Source organism: Cupressus sempervirens, chromosome 4 (assembly GCF_028749045.1).
Source record: "Cupressus sempervirens isolate cs-2001-9-10 chromosome 4, ASM2874904v1, whole genome shotgun sequence".
Taxonomy (NCBI): domain Eukaryota; kingdom Viridiplantae; phylum Streptophyta; class Pinopsida; order Cupressales; family Cupressaceae; genus Cupressus; species Cupressus sempervirens.
The window spans coordinates 578,700,084-578,719,859 of NC_143121.1; the positions used below are offsets into that span (position 1 = coordinate 578,700,084).

The 19,776-nt window shown below is 30.8% G+C and overlaps 1 pseudogene; it reads left to right on the forward strand.

Annotated features, from left to right (window-relative positions):
• The window catches only part of LOC149562524 (CBL-interacting serine/threonine-protein kinase 3-like), a 44,925-nt pseudogene extending 38,347 nt beyond the window's left edge, over positions 1-6,578 (forward strand).
• Positions 6,579-19,776: the final 13,198 nt, after the last annotated feature.

Here is a 19,776-nt window from a genome sequence, read left to right on the forward strand (position 1 = left end):
CAAATCAAAAACTACACTAACCTTGTTAAGGTCTTAACAAACTCTGCTAACCTCTTTAGGTATATCCCTTGTACCTCCTTAAATAGGTAACTCTAATCTTTTGCAACTTAAAAATCACCATAGATCTTAGGGTTTCAATTACATTCAACACATACAATGAATACCTCCATCATTTCATCTCCTCTCTTCTCTTCTAGAAACTTCTCCTAAATTCTACTTGAATTCTCGCATAGATATGCTCAAACATGGTTTCTCTTGAATTAAATGCTCTAGGTCATCCATCCTTATCTTCAACACACTGTACATATTCCAAGAAATTAACTGTGTCTGATGAGATCACAATTTCCTCATAATTTGTCAAATGTTGTCCCTTGGCCAACACTGTGTTTTGACACTCAAACATCATTGAATAACTCAGTTGCTATTGACTATTTTTCTTGGCACATTGACTGATACTTAGTCAATACTGATGCCCAATCAACATTGTATATTATTCAACTTATAATGTTTCTCGGTCAACTCTAGCATCACTCAACATAAACTTCAAGTTCTTTAATATTCTTCTCTTTTGTTTGATCAAGCCTATGCATTTGGTCTTTCCTTGATCACTTCTTCTAGGCTTCAATACAATTTTTGTCTTCACTCATATTATGATTAAACAATCTTCACTCATATTATGATTAAACAATCATATTATCTTGTCAAAATCCAATTGATCAAGTTCCCATTGTAGTTTCTCAAAACTCAACATTTCTTCTAGGTCCTTTTTCATGTCCTCAAATCCTCTTAATCAATAATCATGATATGGCACCCTAAGAATATAGAAAAATGTCCTACCAATAAGGTTTGACATTAGTGAAAACATAAAAATTATTTTAATTGTAGTTTTTGAAATATTTGATCACTCATTTTGAGGCTAGAGCTATGAAAGTTGCATTTGATAATGAATATTAGATTAATGCAACAGATGGGGAAATAGACCACATTGAGAAGAAAAATACATGAACACTAGTACAAACACCCAAAGATGAAAATTTAATTGGAAAAAAGTAGAATTTTAGAAACAAACTAAATGAGAAAGGAGAAGTTGTAAGGAACAAATCTAGACTAGTTTGTAAAGGTTATGACCAAGAAAATGGAATTGACTATGGAGAGACCTTTGGACCTATTGCCAGATTGGAAGGAGTCAAAACTCTACTTTCCTATGCTTCTTACAAGAAATTCAACGTATATAAAATGGATGCCAAGTCTACATTTCTAAATGGAATACTTAAAGAAAATTTGAACAACATGAAGGATTCAATGAGACAAATCAAAGGAACCTAGTATGTAAATTGAAAAAGGAATGGTATGGATTGAAAAATAACCAAGAGCATGGTATGGGAGATCGCATTCATATTAAACTATGATTGGATTTTTTAGAACTAGTGAGAACAAAAATTTTTACTTGAAAAGTGAAGTTGAAGATAAAATTTTAATTGTTTAGATCTTTGTTGATGATATAGTATTTGGTGGAAAGATTTTCTAAGTAAGTCATTTTATGATCAAATGAGAAAGGAATTTGAAATTTCTTTGTTTGGCAAGATTAAATTCTTCATTGGATTACAAGATCATCAAATATAGAAAGGTATATATGTGACTCAATCTAAGTACATTAAGGAGATCTTAAAGATATTTGGTATGGATGAGTCATAGCTAGTTGGTACACCTATGGTCACTTTTTGCAAATTATCTAAGGAAGATGACACTACCAAAGTGAATGAGACACAATATAGTTCAATGGTTGAGAAAGTGTAAATATTGTACACAATAGATATGATATTGTACATGTAGTTGGAATAGTTGCACGATTCTCTTCTAATCCTAAGGAAATACATGACTGTAGTAAAGAGGATATTAAAATATCTTAAAGAAACAAAAGACTGTGGATTATGGTATAAGAAAGAAGGTGATTTTGAGCTAAGATTTTACACTAATGTTGATTGGGCTAGAAATATTGATGATAGGAAGAGCAATAGTGGTGGAGACTTATTTTTAGGAGAAAGAATGATTACATATTGTCTAAGAAAGAAACAAAGCTACATATCACAATCTAATGTTGAAGTTGAGTATGTTGTTGTTACAATTAATTGTTCAATTTTTTTTTGGATAAAGAAATTGTTGGAAGGAATGCAAGAGGAAGTTATTGAGCCTATTACTATCTATTGTGATAATACAAGTTTCATAAATGTTTCAAAGAATCTCGTGATGTATTCAAAAACCAAGCATATATCTATCAAGTATCACTACTTGAGGGAGAAAGTATAAGAGAAACAAGTCAGATCAGAATATGTGAGGTCTAAGGAGAAAATTTACGATAGATTTATCAAGCCACTTTCTAAGGATGATTTTAAGTATATAAGAGGTAAGTTAGGATTTCTTTCTCTATCCAAGATTAACTAACAAAATATGCATGCTACATCAATTCATGGATGAACTTAAATATCTTTGTGGAGTTGATGCAAGAGTTTACACTTTAGGATTTATGTCTAGAGTTATGAAAGAGTGACTGTAATAAAACTGATGTAATGAGTACATGAAAGGTGCAAGGTATATCTAAAATATTTTATGAGTTTCTACTTGGATCTTATATTTACCTCTATTATTGTCATAAAATGGGGTGATGATAATATAGGGGAGATCCTTAGCAAAGATGACAAGCCAAGGGGAGGGAGCCAATAAGGGAGAGAACTATAATAAGATAGCAATGTGTCAAAGGGAACTAAAAAAGAGATGATTGAAGATGTGATTGAATAGAGACACATACCACATGGGGAGAGATGTTGAGAATCAAAAGCTATATGATGCATAATAAAAAAGGGAAATATTATGTCTTATGTATTTCCATCAATTCCAAATGGGGAGATTGTTAGAAATTGTTAGCCCAAATTAAAATTTTTGGTAATGTATGTAAAAGAGTCATATCATTTATTATGTTGTCATTGATGTCAAGCCTTAGTTGGTAAGACAATGCTAGTTTAGTAGAGTTCCATATCATTTGATTGATGAAGAGGATATGAAGAAAGTATGATCATTGATGATGTAAGGATTGACAAGAGTATAATATTCAGTGGGCACTTGAATGAGTTAGACTATGATAGTATAATATTGGCTTGATTATTTCATGAAGTTATGAAATCATGTATAAGCTAGAAATTTTTCTAGGTGAATAAATGATTATAGAAATAACTAACCTACTAAAATTTTCATTGAGAAATTATAGTTGTTATTGAGTGTAAGAAAAGAAGTGAAGGAAATGTACTGTTAACCAAGCCAAGTCAATGTTAACTAAGTGTAGTATTGCCCAAGCAAGATCTAGTATTAATTGAACATAGAATAAAAGAATAGAAGGGGTAAGATAGAATTCAAGGACAATATTTGATGAAAAAAAGGAAACTTTGAGAAGAATAAAGGATAAGGATAAAGTTATTTATGAGATCAATGGTTGGAGAAATTTAGGAAAGATCTAATGGAATAGATATTATATTTTCTATTAACTGAGTGACTAGATAGACTAAACCTAAGAAGAATGAAGATCTAACTAATGTTTCTAAGAAAAAAAATGGATGGATCACATGGAGAGTTGAAGTAGTAAGTTTTATATTTATGGAATGAATGTGAAGTTCATTATTGTTGATGCCTATTGATTAAGTTGGAGAAGTTGAAGAAGAAGGTGGAAGACAAGGATAACCAAGAAAGCTACATTAGAAAGATCAAGCAAAGGAAGTGCTAAGTTGACATGTGAAACATGTGGATTAGTTAGAAAGGGATCAAAAGGAAGTGTATGAGGGAAAAAGAAATCTGAACAAGCAAGGTAGTGCTAAACTGAACACACTAGTTCAATATTACATTCTAACTTTTGTAGCAAAAAAAACATCTTAACCGAGTAGACCTAACAAATTTTTGAATTCCTATATGATCACATTCAATAGTAATATTTATAAGTCCTTTAGAGAAGGCCACTCTTTAGAAATACCAAGAAGTGATAAGGTATAGATGATATTCGGTGAAAATCCTCTAACAAGGTCACATGTAATGATGTGTACATAACCTTTTACAAGGTTGACTCCTATTGGAACTCACTTTAGTAGAGTGAAATTTTTGGGTTACCACCTCCTAGGTAGTTTTTTGTAACGCCTCGCCAAGGGATCCAAAAGAATTAACCTAAAGTTTCACTAAGTTTGCTAAACATTTTTTTTTTTTAAAGTAAGAAAGTATAACATACACATCAAACACATAGTAGCGGAAGCAATAACATGTAATGATCGACAACCATACATCGCAAGTTACATTTCTTAAGGATCCCAAGACGTTGAGTCACGTTTAAATTTAATTAAATTCTAAGTCTAACAACTACCACATACATATGAAAGAATAATCAGAAAGTCCAATGTCCATAATATACATTTGTTTCGAATGCCTCTTGGCAAATTAATTTGGAATGCTCAATCATCCACTGTACAAGTCACAGGGTATGAAAGGCTTAAAAGAATATACATATGTAAAAATAGAAATACATCAACCTCCACGAATCCATGATACAAAGTACAGTAAAGATATATACAAAACTATTCACCATACTTGATACATCCATACATCCATAATGATAAAACATCTATCATAAAATCTAACCATCCATCATAATAATCCAAGAACATAGTGAAGGTAAATACTAATCATGAAAACTCCAGCCACGGTGACCACGGAACGGATCTCAATGGTAAGAGTAAAAGCACTACCACCCGACTGCGTGGAACCTAAATAGTCCACTCCCACCGCGCTGAGGAGATAGTCTCAATTCCCAAACAAGGTATCAAAACACAAAACACAAGTACTCTCTAAGTCTAGGAAATCCTAAAAGTATACTAACTCAAGGGTTCCAACATAGATAGACATCTAGACCTAGAGGCACCACAAAGACACGTAGGAAACCTAATATGCAAGTGGAAAAGTGTCATTGCAAAAGTCACATAGAAGTTACCCGAGCAATCCCTTAGGAATCCTGGGTCCCTACTGATCCCTGCGGCCATTAGTATCCTCTCGTACTGATGAGGCATACTATGGAATGCAAGGTCATAACCAAGCATTCTCTCTACCCCATCCTAGTCTATACTAGCACTCAAGGCATGGGAGAGAACATACAATTATCTTGTTAGGTTCATTTTCCCTCATTTAGTGTAAATGTTTTCACTTATTAAAACAACTTACAATGGGTTACTCCAGGCAGCCTCTTAGGGCCCCGATCCCCATTGCAAGCCACTTCTCGACTCTACACATAGATAACCTACCCTAGGCTCATGAAATCATAAATCAAAGAATCATAATAAAACCACCTCAGTCCTATACAAGCAACTGAAAAGACATCATAAAAGATAAGCCACAAAACTACATCAGTTCTTCATGAGCAATAGATAAGCACCAAATAATAATCATATGACCACGACAGTTCTCTATCAGCAACTGAAGGCATCAATGATAAATCACAAAATCCAATGGTTCTCCAATGAGCAACCAAAAAGTATCCAAATAGTAAATTACAATACTGATCGAAGACTCCAAAATGGTCAAGTCAAAACATGACATCATCAAGAACATAACCACCACTTCAATCCTCTCAAGCGACCGAAAAGCAATCCAAGTATAACTGATCGAGACTCGAAAATGGTTAAGTCAGGTATCTTAAATACATACATCTCAGCTTCACACAAGGAAACTGGAAAGCAATAACAAATAGTAAATACAATCATGTCATAGAGCACTTTATCACATTACCATGGTCGGGTTAAGAAAGATCGAGACCAAATCATCATGACATCACATTCACAACCCCGAGCCTCTGGTAACAACCTAAACTGGTCAACGCTAAACCAACCCCATAACACTCAAATCACAAAGAAAACATCAAAGTCTCAGAGATTGGATTTGAAAGTATATTATTAAGTTAAGGTAAGGTTTATGTTTCAGATTAATATCGAATTCAAGTAACTAGGTTTTCATAACTACCCCTTACGATTAACCCATTTCTATAATAACTTCCATTAAGTCAATATTCCAAATCTACCATTTAATCAATTAATATTCATTATTAATTAACTTTAATTATACTAATTTTAATTAAATTAATAAATAATCATTTGTTCTAATTACTTATTTTAATCTATTTATTAATTGTTAATTTATTAATATTTAACCCAAAATTATTAATAAATTAATATTTACAAACTATGTTAAATGTATTATTATTTAATTATTAAATATTAATAAAGATTAAAATATTTATTAATTAATATATATTAAAAATTTATTAATTAAAACTTTTAATTAAAATAAAATTTGTTTTTTTTTTAAATAATAAAATTTATAAATATAAAAAAAATGAAATAACAAAACAGCCTTTCAAACCCACGTTTAAAGTCCGTCGGCTCTGCCGCAGGCCTGCGGTCGCAGGGCCTAAGGCGGCAGGTACTTTGTACCTGTCGTCGCAGTACCTACGATGCAGGTACTGTCGGTTGTCGGTAGTGGGGGTGGGTACGGGGTGATTGCCTTCCCCCCACTTAAAACATAAATTTTATATATATTTGTTTAAAAACAGTGATTTGTTTTTAAATCGATTTCTATAAATATATTTTATTTTTTTATTTTTAAATGAAATTTAATTTCATATAAATATATATATATATATATATATAAATTTATAAATAAACTAACTCAATTCCTCCTTAATATATAATATATAATTATATTAAAGAATTGCCTCTTTCATTAAATTGGTATAGAAATATAGTCAATCCGAACTTCCAATTTAGAATTTCGGTATTAGATTCAACCCTTTCCCATTTAAATCTCATGTATACAGAAGTTTATTGACAAGAATCTGATAAATTCCAATATTGTAATGTTAAAATTCATCACAGAGAATTCAGATTTACAAACCCCAGACACGAAGAAGACAGGAAAGGAAAATTGCGTAATAAATCGATAATAAAAAACACAAGACCCTACCTGATCTTGATGCTATTATGCAATCTCCAGGAACTGTAAGAGAATTCGCTTCCCTCAATATCCTTCCTCTGGAAAACTTTCTTGGTCTTAGCCTTCTGAAATTTGCTTCCAAAAGTAGTCTCCCAAAAATTCCTGTCCAAATATGTGTGTCCCAAGAATGAACCCCCAAAGTTGTGATAAGCAATTTTCTCCTCAAACCGGGGCACTAATTGTGTGTTCACCCGAGAAGACTCTTTGCACAACTGAGTTAACTCCAAATTAACCTTTATTCTCTTTTCTTTTAATTTGCATTCATCTTTTATGCACAATAAGTTGATTTATTAAATAACTTTATTTAATATTCCACTTGACTTCTATTTTAAATTAATTTATTACTTTAATCTCATGTGCACTTCATGAAATTAAAATAACATTATTAATTTCTATTATTTAATCTTTTAATTTATTTCTCATATTTAAACTCATGCTTAGATCACGTGATCTAGAATTCTTAATAATTTTATATCTTTCAACTTTTTAAATTAATTTTAGAAACTTAATTGATAACATATTTAATTAATTTAATTAACAATAATATTTAGCTTTTATTTAAAAATGAACTCTAAATATATTATTATTAAATTAAATAAATATTATCCTGTTCTAAATTTATCTTTGAACTTTAATTTCCAAATTTAATTCTTTTATTTAATTAATTTCTCAATTAATTAAATATTAAAGACATCATATTAATTCTCCATTACATTAAATCATTAATTAATCTTTTTAATTAGACTTAATTAATAGAAAACACATCAAGGACTCATATAACAACATACGAAAACCCATCATAGCAAAACACATACTAAATCAAACAAAAAGGGTTATAATCATGAAATTACATCCTTTGATGCATTCGGAGGGTACTTAACTCAGATACTTGTCCTAATTATCAATTAGGACAATTGGCTAAAGGGTTTAGGATTTGGACTTAAGAGTTTATCTCCCCTCTCTTACCATTGAGACAATGTGATAGGGTACGCTCATCCTGGCAATTCAGGGAAGTCAATACCCGGTACCTGCAACCTACATAAAATCCACACATGTACAAACACAATATTCTAAGCTAAACAGACAATGGCAGGAAGTGGTGCATCGTGTAGATCCCGACTAGCAGGTGACTACGACTCCCTTCCTTTACCACATCAAAAACACCATACATAAATAAAACAAACACGCACACCATACACATGCAGTATGGGGTAAGTATCCATAAGAAAGCACGTGTGATAATAAACCATCTAACTAATCATCATCAATAACTGAAAACATTGAATAATCATCATACATGCATGAAATATATAGAGTACCAAGTAATCTCATCATATAATAAACTGAGTGTAAAACAACATCTGATAATGTCTAAAATAATAATACTAATCATCAAACATAAATTGGCCTAAAAGAGTTTGGCAATGATGACAGAAATGCGACTTAGGGGCAGGCACTATATTTTTCCCTTAATAGGGTTTCCATGTCAAATACTTGTGTCAAATTGTGTGAATGTTTCTTATGTTGCATGTTTATTTCATGTTTTAAACTCACTGCTACAACTCAATATATACTAGAAGTTTATTCTATGATTTAGTATAAATTGGTAAATATCTCTGATACTTAGTATATACTAAGAATAATAAGTATACAAGTTTGAGGTAATAATTTAAATAATTTGAATCTTAATGTTTGATATGATCACTGAGCTTATGATTTGAAAGTATATAAGTGTTAAGATTGTGAAAAAGTATGTTAAGGGCCCAAGAGATAACATATTCATGCCTCCACTCTCATTTATCTAAATCTAACTTCCTATACTGATGATGTTGTGCATGTATACATTATTAACAAAGGTCTTTCCACCTTTTTTAAGTCCTAGTTTTCTGCAATATTCATGTGCTACATTTATGTCTTGTATAACCAAAATGAAATTTCCTATAGAGATGAAAAAGCTTTGTAAATCATGTAGATCCACAATAATTTAACATCAAAAGGTTTATAAGTAATATTTATTGATTTATAAAATACATTTCATGAAAGTAATAACTCAATCATATAAGTAGTCTTTCATGATTTATAAGTCAAACTTTTTGAAACCTAAAATGCTAGCACCATTTTACAATAATTTAATAGCACATCAAAATCCTTGACTAAATTTGTAAAATAATTAACATTTAAAGGAAATGGAACACATTTGAAAAAATTAATACCAAAGACACAAAAATGTACAAATGAGGAAGAATAGTCCATCATTTACAACCCTTTATGTATTCAGATAATCATTGAACAACAAACTGAATTGGTCTACTAAATTTTAAAAAATATAATAAATTTTTAAAGGAAATCCAAAACACATTTGAAAAAATGATGACAAAAGATGTTAAAATGCATGAAGAAAAAAATTCATCATTTTATTACGACTTTTTATGCATATGGATACTCATAATAAAAGACCAAATCCCTCAATTGTATTCACAAAATAATAAATATTTAACAGAAATAGAAGACATTCAAACAAATGATCATTAAATATACTAAAATGCATGAATGCAATAGAAAAAATCTATCATTTTATCGTAGCCTATTATGCATACAAATAATCATTTTGTAACAAATTGAAAACCCTCAATGACATTTGCAAAATAATAAACATTTTAAGGAAATGAAACATATTTGAATAAGTGATGACAAGAAGTACCATAATGCATGAATAGTGAAGGAAAATTCATCATTTTATTGTAACCTAATGAATACAGATAATAATTGAACTATAAACTAAAACCCTCAAATAAAATTGCAAAATAATAAATATTTAAAGGAAATGAAACACATTTGAATAATAAATGAAAAAAGATACCAAAGTTCATGCACACAAAAGAGAAATCTATCATTTTGTTGAAACTTTTTATGCATGCTAATAACAATTAAATAAAAAACTAAAACTCTCAAAGACATTTATAAATTAATAAATATTTAAAGAAAATGGAGCATATTTAAATAAATGATTACAAAAGATACTTAAGTGCATGTACATTGAAGCAAAATCCATCATTTTGTTGTAGACATTAATTCCTTTGGATAATTAGTTAACAACAAACCAGAACGCTCAATGACCATTGCAAAATAATAAACATTGAAGGAACTATAATACATTTACAAAATCATTATTTATATCAACCATTCTACTTATAATAAAGAAAACATGCTTGATGGGAAAAATGTTACCTAGAAGTTATAGAACAAAGAACGAATGCTTAGGCAACTCAGACAAAGAGCTGAATTACAAAGAAGAATGGTAGGAGACAAGTTATGATGGTAAACATGGAAATTTTTTTAGAGAAAATAATGTTTTTTAGGGCTCCCATATGATTTGAAATCCCCCCTATAGAGGCCTTTTATGTGGCACATGGGTAGGTAAAATGGGGTCACATGTGATTTTATGCCTCCCAATGATGAAGATAATGTTGAACAGGTCCATATGCTTCAATACTTTACTATAGGCAATTTATATATTCAAAACTAACTATTATTATTATTTATAATTGGATTTAAAATGAACCATTGTAAAGGTTCCTAGTGTCTCATACCAAGTGACATGTTCTTTTGGCCACTTTTTGACCTATATGCATATGCAACTTCTATAGAGTGGATCATTATTGGTGAGAATCTGAAACCTTGGCTTCAAGAAATTAAGTCACATATAAGAATAATAAAAAAGTTAGGAAATTTTGACATCATTTTGTACCTCAATTGAGAATGAAAAGTTAGCTATAGCCACTACTGGGTATTTCCCATAATCATTGTGTTACATATAAATCATGTCATTACACCTAAATTGAGACTAGTCAAATTTATTGGTCATTTAAGTGACCAAGCTCTAATTATTTCCCTATGAAAATTCATTCTCGATTCCTTATCCTTTACTTATTTTTCTATAATAATTTTCTTTTATCTTACAAGTGATCAATTTTTTATGATAACATAACCATTGTCTTAACAAAAAATTCAATAGTTCTAGGCATTTCATGAATATTCTTAAGAGATTAAATTTAGGAAGACACTTCTCACCTTTACCCTTCACTTCAAGCATGCTAAATACAACTTTATGTTGATATTTTATAGCTCTCTCTCTCTCTCTCTCTCTCTCTCTCTCTCTCTCTCTCTCTCTCTCTCTCTCTCTCTCTCTCTATACATACATACATACATACATACATACATACATAAATACATACATGCATACATACATACATACATACATACATACATACATACATACATACATACATACATACATACATACATACATACATACATACATATATATATATATATATATATATATATAGAGAGAGAGAGAGAGAGAGAGAGAGAGAGCTAAAGCTATAAAATATCAGCATAAAGTTGTATTTCGCATGCTTGAATTGAAGAGAAGGGTAAAGGTGAGAAGTGTCTTCCTAAATAATCTCTTAAGAATATTCATGAAATCATTTAAGAAAATCATTTATAGTAGCTAAGGGTTGAAACCCAATTACAAATCAGGCATGAAGATGTACCTTTTCTTGAGACATACCCATGGATAGGAATTTCTCCACCCTATGGAGACATATATGCTCATGGATATATCTAGCCATATGTTTTATAATGTAGATTCAATCACAAGGAAAGACATCAAAATCAATATATGTTCTATCCTTTAGAGTTTGGTGAATACAATTCTCAGATCAAGAATTATAAATCAACATTCAATATCTATTAATATTGAATTTTCATTTTGTACACATTTGCAAAATCCTAGTTCTTTAACATGGTATTAAAGCCAGGTCATAAATGAAAGATAGAGAAAGAAAATGTAGATATAATCAATGATATTAACATCAAATTATGATAAGATGGGTAGGTCAAATACACTCCATATTAAAATAAACACACATGTCTCCAATATATATATTTGTCTCCAATTACTAAATATGATATTTTGGGTTCTATAAGGTGACTGATAATATTGGAATGAATTTCATCCACAGATGATAATGCATGGTAACCAAACATGTAATAAAATGTCCTCTAGTAATATGGAAATAAATAATAATAAAATGTGGTTGAAAATTTACTCTTATCGGGTCTTATGATGTGCACTCAATTCTTCATCTATCGAGATTAAAAGAAAAGGCCATGTAATAAACTGAGATCCAATTATGCCATCTATCGCTAAAATTTAGTAAAGAAGGCAAAAACAAATCTTTGTAATGAAGATGATACATCCTTGGAACAAATGAAAAAATTGACATAAGAGTTACAATGATATATTTTCTAAAGTATCAATCAAACAAGCAATGGAAATAGATTCCACATCATGTATCATTTTATTACATATCAAGGCAATGAATTTAATATGTAAAATTGACATTGCAACTAGAATATGATATATTTGGTAAAGAAAATAATAAGGGAGATGAGTATAGAGGTGGTTGATAAAGGCCAATAATGGATATGCAAAAATAGAAAGGGACGAGTAATCAAAAATTGCAGTGAAGAGACTTTAATCTATACAATATTCCATTTGGAATTTAATAGGGAAAAAGGGTACTGAATATAATAATAAGAGTAAAATGAAATTTGAACAACATGTATTAGGCTGACAATACATATAAGAAGAGGGAGTCTAAAAATTCATTAGAGAAAACCTTAGAAAGAGAGGGACCAAATAAGATATGGTTTACTCAATTTTTGAGGATCTCGATCATATTTCTTTTGAGGGAGTAGACCATGTTGAGATGGATTCTCCAACGATAAATAAATTATTAAAATTAGAGGACTATGAATTATGAATGTTATTACATGACTATTTTGGGCCCTACATACATCATGAGGAAGTGGAGATTCCAAATGATTATCAATTGTATCTGTTAAAATTATTGGAAGGTGACAATCTTATAATAACTTAATCTTCTATTATGATGAATAACTTATGATGACTAAGAAGATCATGATAGACTGTATCTTTTAGGGTGGATTAAGTTCCTTAAATAGACCATGAATGTTCCTATGGTAAATATTATTGAGGATACATGTGCACATACCTTATAAATGTTTTGAGTATTTGGTGTGTGATGCAATTTGATGCTTAGGAGGCCACTACTCAAAGTACTAATGAATTTCATGTGAGTTGATGTTCATGAGGTCATTACTTAGAGTACTTGGTGAATATCATGAATCTTAACATTGAGGACACCATTACTCAAAGTACTAGGTGAATAGCACACGAGTTGATATTTTGGGGCCATTACTTTTGACATCATTTTATTATATAGATGGTGAATATGTTTTGATCAAGGATTTTCTTAAATATTCCATTCTTGATAATACATTAAGATAATATCATATCCTATGTTTATCCTCCCTAGCTAAGAGGGGGTGTTAATGTTTTGTAGCTTTAGTTAGATAAACTCTCTCTCTCTCTCTCTCTCTCTCTCTCTCTCTCTCTCTCTCTCTCTCTCTCTCTCTCTCTCTCTCTCTCTCTCTCTCTCTCTCTGTTGAGGAAATCATTTGTAATTGTTAAGGGTTGAAACATAATTGCAAATTGGGCATGAAGATGTACCTTTTCATGAGACCACTAGTAGAAATGGCCTCTTTTTCAACCAAATTTTTTGACCAAAGGCCATTTTGCCTTGTGATTTTTTTTTTTTTTTTTTATATGCCTAGAAAAGGTCAAAATTTTGACCAACATAGGATAAAAACAACAAAAAAGAAAATTGGTTCTCATTTCATTTTATTTTGGCTACACACAGGCAAGAGAAAGGGTTAAGCGCAACACATGTATGTAATCAAATGTGACCTGGTGATTTCATGCATTTAGGTTGATTATATTGGACATTGAATTTTAAAGAGAAAATAATACAAAAAATTTGAGGTTAGTTTAAAGATTTTTGCAAGAGAAAGTAGGCACAACTTCAAAAAATGTAGGCACAAGTCAAAATAGACTTCCACCCCAAATCCAAATCATTGGGTGCAATATGTCCCCATAACTCATCAATGCATACAAAATGATGTAGAGATGAATATTGGTTGGAGAGATATGGAGCATTTTTTATAGTTCCCTATCAATCAAACACATCTGAGCCTCGAGCACTATGTGAACATAAGATTCAAACATGAGATTTCAAGTCAGATCATGTCTATTGCAACATTGCAGATGCATCATGTCTTATCTATAGAGATAATCAAACTTTTTTGAATGTTATCTTCTCTACATTGACATCCACATTGGCTATTTTATTAAAATAGGATTTTTTCTAAAACCTAAAATAAATTCCATATGAATTTATTGGCAAACAACATATGAGGTAGTTTTTAAAGCCTACAATGGATTCCATATTTATGAGGTAGGTTTTAAAGCCTAAAATGGATTCCATATTTATGAGGTAGGTTTTAAAGCCTAATCAATATTAAAAATTCCACCAATCTTTCTACTAGCTGTATTTTGGATATTTGAAATCATTTTAGTCCCTTTCCTCTCACCTTATACATCTATTAATTGTGGCTTTTGGGAAGAAAGTGCAAGTGACCAAATTAGCAATGTCTTACCCTTAGGATCAAAATGTGACCCTCTAACCAAATCACTATATTCAATATTTGACCTAAAAATATCATTTGGTTACCTTCTAAGTTGGACAACTATCAAAGAAAATTTCATGTCCTATCTTGATAGAAGTATCATACCACTTCTTTTCACCAAATCTCTTGCTTGTTCCACACTTAGATTGTGGCTCTTGGGATCAAATTGTTGTAAATATTTAACCAACTCCTCCTTCCTCTCATTAGTTTCATTCTAAATATCCAAACCTTTATTCAATTCATTCTATTGCTATTCAAAGAGTTTTTTTTTGAATTCATCATCTTTAGCAAACATTCAAGACAACATAATTCTATCATTAGTGGCCTTAACAATTTCCATTGTGCTTTCACCTGATTCCTATGGTGGAGGCACTTGAGCTTCCCTCAATATTCTTCTTTTATATTTTAAATACTCACTAGACTCTTGGATTATTTCCTTGGTTGGGCCTTTAATGATTTGAGCCTCTCGCTCAATCTTTTGCCTCTTAGGTGTTGGCCTTTGTGATGATTCTACTTCACCACCCTCCTCAAAATATTTAATATACCCACTCAGTGGGCTTAGGACTTTGGGAATACTCATCTTTATTAGGGTTTTCCCTCTCTTCTAGCCTAAGGCTTCTAACTAGATTGAATTCCATCAAATCAACATAATTCTCAAATCCTTGCTTTCTTTGTTTAAAGATGCCACACATTAGGAAGGGGTGGGTCCCTATTGAGTGAAGTTTTTTGATGGTCTCTATGTAACACTCTATTGACTGATGTTACCACACATTGGTATTGACCGCTACTAAAGGAAAGCCCTCAATTCTTCATAGGTAATTTAACTCAGGCTAACATAAGAAAAACTAAGATCATGCTCCTTGAGATCACTCTACACCTAAGTTATCATATTCTTTGTAGCAACCCTCAAATTCTTGTTCAAATCTATACAAAGTCTGGTCCTTGTCAAATTCTCTCCAAATTATCTTGCAAAGTTATGAAATTTTTCCAAATTCTGTTAGAGGAACTTGGGCAAAATTTGCAACAAACTTTGAAGAATTTATTGTCTAGATCTAGGCTGAATTTGGTCTTGATTATTTTAAAGAAAATTTAAAGTGTTTTTTGATCTCTCAACCCTATTGTGACCACTAAAAAGACCAAAAAAGATGTTTATATGTGATTTATGCATTTGTATATGAAAATGAAAACTTTCTCATAAAGGAAATCCAAATTGACAATAGGCGACATCTAAATTGATGATAATTAGGTTATAGAGGAATGTCTTTAAAAAGATGTGATATCTTTGAATCCAGGACTTCAAATTTGTATATCACCTTTTGACATAACCAATACAAAATAAAAATTCAAATAATTGCACTTATCTTTTGAAAATTCCTTTCATTCTCAAACTATCCCCATGATATGGTAATATGTTCCATGCATGTAACCAAGAAAGTGTATCAAGTTGTATGTATTGCTAAATGATACAATTAGCGTCCTTTTGAACTAAAACATAGGTTTTCTGGTGTATTTTTCTATGTTCCTTTACTATTAGAAGATTCAAGTATGGATTTTTTTCTTTTTGCATATATATACACAAATATACATATTTAAAAAAACATATTTTTTTGTACAATTGAATCCAAATTGAATTGAAACCCAAGCCCAAAAATATTTAGATGAATTGTAAACCCTTATCTTGAACTCCCATCAATACTGGAATCACCTCTTATTTTTTAAGGAACTTCCTAATAATATATTCTTCATACAAAGGCTTGTGATTTGGAAAAGCTACATTTTCCATTTACTTTAAAGTTTCTTGCAAGAATCCCACTAGATAGCACATCCTTTTGTGCCAACATTTTTTGCTACCTTAGGAACATGTACATATCATTTTATGCCCATTTTCCTATTGTAAAATCTCCTAAAACAAAAAAACTAGGGAGAAAGGTACCCCTCTTCTTCCACAAACACATATATTCTTTGTTTGTGCTAATGTAAGTTTTCAAATAAATTTAGTTATACCTATGTTGCATGAGATTTATTTTGGAAAAATATGGGGTGGCATTGGATAGGCATAAACCCTTATAATAGTGAAAGGTTAAAATATTAAACCAAAGGAACCACTCGACAAATTAATTAATTTGAACAACCCTTTACTATCAACACATAAATCTAAGCTCATGGTTGGATATGAAAATGATGAAAGTAACTTTGTAAAAAGACAACTTTACAAATTTTCCCATTTCATGCAACAAAAAAATCTTGTAGGTTCTTGGCCAAATCCTTTATCAAGATCAGAGTTATGGTGTGAATCTATGAGAGAGAAATCTCAAATAACAAGGAACACCTTTAAACATTCCCTAACTCAACACAGTGAGATCATACACTAACTGGGGTAGTTCACTCTAAAAATATACATAGTTTGTTGTTTAACTAGTGAGAAATGAGATCTTGATAATAAACCAATGATGCTATGTACACCTTTAACATTAACATTAGTTCTAGACTTAATTCAACTATATAGAAAGCTCAACAACCATCACATCTATGTAGTGCCTTTCATGTTTGTAGTCTGTACCTTGTTCTATTTTGGTCTGAGAGATACTTGTTAACTCATGTTATTTTTACATTTGAGATGACTCAATGGTCAAATGTTATACTATGATTTCCAATATCATAGATGTTAGATTACTATGCTGCTCAATTGATCATATTTGCATGCTAATGTCTTTTCAAATGATAGTATGTTTTATGATGATCTCTAGTTATCCGGTATTTGGACATACCCTTAATTTTGTTATATGTTAGATTTGATGCTATGGTTATTTACTTCATTCTTTCTTTGTGATGCTTTATGTGAAAGTGAGTGTTGTAAATGGATTATTTTAGTATAATTAAATAAATGGCTAAATTAGGTAATTTAGTGCATTATTGCTTCAACTATGTTATTATATGCAATTGCACTTAATCATGTGCAAGATTTATATCCCTGACAATGGCACATGGAGTTAGTGATTCAAGTATTCATATCTAGCCAATATTGTCCTGTATGATCAACATATCATGTTTAATTGTTTGAATTAAACCTTCTAGTGATTTAATAAATTTAGACTCATTTGAATTGCATGATTAGACCCGTGAGCATGTTTGTGCATTTAGAGGTTCACATTTGTCATGAAAGTTTTAGGGAATTATGTAATTTTGGTTTAAGGGAATTTTTGGCTTTATTTTAATTAATTTAATTTCTAGAAACTTTTTTGTAGATGAATTCCAATTACTTGGAATATCCTATTTTCATTTGGGTTGATTTGGGGTTTAACTAGGTTACTTGGATTTTTACCCTAATCCATTATTCACTCAAAAAGTGAATAAGTATCCAAAAAAGAATTTGATTCTTCACATCTTACTTTTGAAAAATAGAATTTTGAGAGAAAATTTCCAAATCATCTTCTATAGGATTGTAATTATGTTCATTGTAGGAGCTACAGGTGTGGGATCATCACGAGATTGGTCTTGTTGAATTTAGCTCGGGGAGACCTTGGTGTGCTGCAATTTTTGGCAACTTCTATAGGATTTTTATTTTATTGTTTAGATTCATATTTTTACCCTTTTGGCTATCAAGTAGGGCTCTCCTATTTTTTAATTTCAACTCTATTTCTTCTTCTATTTTTGGTAGTTGTATGTTGGGAGGTTGAGAACTAGTATTCCCCTCTGCTTCTAGTTGCTAGTTGTGCCCAGTTGGTTGGGTATGCACATTTCCCTAATTTTTAGGATGAGGGTTTGGGGTTTTACACTATTATGCTAGTCATTTTTGCATATGATGTTCAAACCCTATTTTTATTGGACTTTTGTGGCTTATTCATCCTTGGAGTGAATGAGTATTATTTTTGTTGATTTTCATCAATGTTATTTTTTGAGGTTTTCACCTTGATTTTCATGCCACCCAGTTTTCTCAAGTTTTCTTGGCATGAGGTTGGTCGGGGGATTAGATTATTCATAGGATGTCAATTCAACCACTATTTCACTTTTATGTTGCATTGGGATGCATACTACATTCATACTCCCAAGCTTGTATTTGGTCAAGTGTTATTTTTCTTATGTTCTCATGCAATGTAAGGCCCACACTTGTACCTTATTATAACCGTAAGGAATGAATATGATTAGGAATTAGTTAGGTCATGATCAACCTTTTCGTTATTAATAATGATTTATGAGATTCTATTAGAGACTGATGTAGATTTTGATTATTATAAGGTTGATACTCTATCTAATAACATTTGGTCGATAAGATAGGACCACATGAAAATGAGACTCAACATGTTCAAGCTGAGAACCTAGTCACAAGATTCAAGGTATGATTTACTAGACAATTAGGGGAGATGAATTAATATTCACTCTCATAAGAAATAATAATGAATATAGATCAAATGATAACAAAACATAATGGTTTCACTCATAGATTGGTTATAAAATATGATGACATAATTTGGAAACATTCAATGGCATGAGAAATTAACCCTAGGGGCACACACTCCTCACAACAAGATAAAAAGGACATTGTTAGAAATATTACTTTGGTCAGTTGATTTGCAAAGATACTAGTTGAAAATTTTTCACAATAGTGAGTTTCACTTATGACATATATACTAGGATCCATTTTACATGTTTTAATGATTTAGTAGATATGACTTCGGTGTTTTATTGTTATGATAGACAAGGATTGTGATGATATTTAAAATGGTAATTTTGTTATGATTAGAAAGATTAATGTTATACATATCTTGATATTTCAATGTTTTGAATATTGTATGGAAATGATTAGATGGAAGTTAACTGAATATGTTAATGCAATTGAGTGATATTTGATTGTTTTGCACTTATCAGCATGTATTTCTATATTATTTCATTAGACTATTGATATTAAGTTGAGTGTGTAGGAAAGTTGAACCATGGAGATTATTTGGGGAAACAACGTTCAACCCTAAGTGAACATGGTAAAGCCAAGGTGAATCTTTGGAAGATTCAAAACCTCACTGTATTGTGTTTATCCCGTAATGTGATTGTGCATGGGTGTTATAGTTCAAAGATCATGATTAGTTAGAGACA